The sequence below is a fragment of the Cynara cardunculus genome, assembly GCF_001531365.2.
Source record: "Cynara cardunculus var. scolymus isolate 2C chromosome LG 15, CcrdV1, whole genome shotgun sequence".
In the NCBI taxonomy this organism is placed as follows: Eukaryota; Viridiplantae; Streptophyta; class Magnoliopsida; order Asterales; family Asteraceae; genus Cynara; species Cynara cardunculus.
In genome coordinates this window covers 18,016,345-18,017,645 of record NC_037542.1, presented here as the reverse complement: position 1 = coordinate 18,017,645, position 1,301 = coordinate 18,016,345, and the positions used below count along the sequence as shown (strand labels likewise).

Genomic DNA, 1,301 nt, shown 5'->3' with positions numbered 1-1,301 from the left:
TTTTGCATACGCGATTTGTCTATAAAACCCACCACTGCTTGATACCATCCACTGTAATTCCCAGGCATGTTTAACGAATCTAAGTATTTAACGAGCTAACTAAGCTTGAGCTTCGTAATTCTGAAGCACAGGTCGAACTCGACCACAAAATAAAGCTCAATTAACTTAATGAGTTGAGCTTRATAACATCAATCATTTDATAGKCTYGTCTCTAAATTATTATATCCGAGTCAAACCGAGTCATCGCAACATACACTTCTAACATAGTGATATGTTAATAAGCCAAATCAAACTATAAAACAAAAACTCGTTGCTACTACCTCRAACAATGAAAATATATTTGAGTTTCARCATTATTTTGGCAAAATTAATCGAGCTGGAGTCTGATATTTAGGGTGTGCAAAACCCGAATGATTCGAAATCCGAACACGAACATGACCAAAAATAAGATGTTTRTCTAGAAAAACCGRATGCTCTGAAATCCGAAGATCCGAAACCCTACTTTTGGGTTTGGATTGTGTTTGATTTTTGGCCATACGATCCATCCAAAAAACCCGAAATATATATACATCTATATATATCTAATTATCTTTTAAAAATCATATATCTTAGTCAATCGTATTCTTTTTTAATTTCATCAATTCTCTCAAATGGATTGAATATATATATATATATATATATATATATTGCATTATAACTATATCCGAACCTGATTGACCTCAACCGGGACCAATCTGGATTCTGATCGGATTTTTTGGTTTGCCCACTCAAACCTGTCACGCACAACCCAACTCACTAATATTCATATTACTAATCTAGTTTATTTCAGTTTGTGATCATATTTAATCTCAATAATATTTGTATACAATTTGTTTAATAGATAAATAAGAGACTACCGAAGAACAAAAGAAGCATTGAATTTTTATATTTAAAGTGAAGCTAATTATTTTATACAAGAAAGATTGAAGATTTAGAAATTAGGTAGAGGCCGCGCGAACGCAGGCCTCCTCTGTCACAAATTATGACGTAGGTTCGACCACTTGGGCCGACCTTAGGCGGGCACCCCTCCAAAGTGCAATGGAGGTCACCAACMTAGACMATAGGCCTTTTTGATCACCCATTGATCCCGTCCAGGTAAGTAAGTAAAAWSTTCRACCACACCCGTCTTAAATAACCTTTGCTCTGACTTTATATCTCATTCTGACACCAATGTGGGATGAAATGGATAGCTTATACACCCAAACAATATACCTACAAAGCAAGCAAACTTAAAGGTTAACTTATATGTGGATCTGAATTCT

The 1,301-nt window shown here is 34.8% G+C and overlaps 1 long non-coding RNA gene and 1 other non-coding gene across 2 annotated transcripts in view; one reads left to right on the top strand and one right to left on the bottom strand.

The window, feature by feature from the left end:
- LOC112528699 overlaps positions 1–1,301 on the top strand; it is a 5,144-nt gene that overhangs the window by 1,939 nt on the left and 1,904 nt on the right. The gene's annotated exons all lie outside the window — the stretch shown is intronic.
- Positions 982–1,142, bottom strand: LOC112528819. Its single transcript, XR_003070843.1, has one exon. It is a non-coding gene; the product is annotated as a U1 spliceosomal RNA (small nuclear RNA).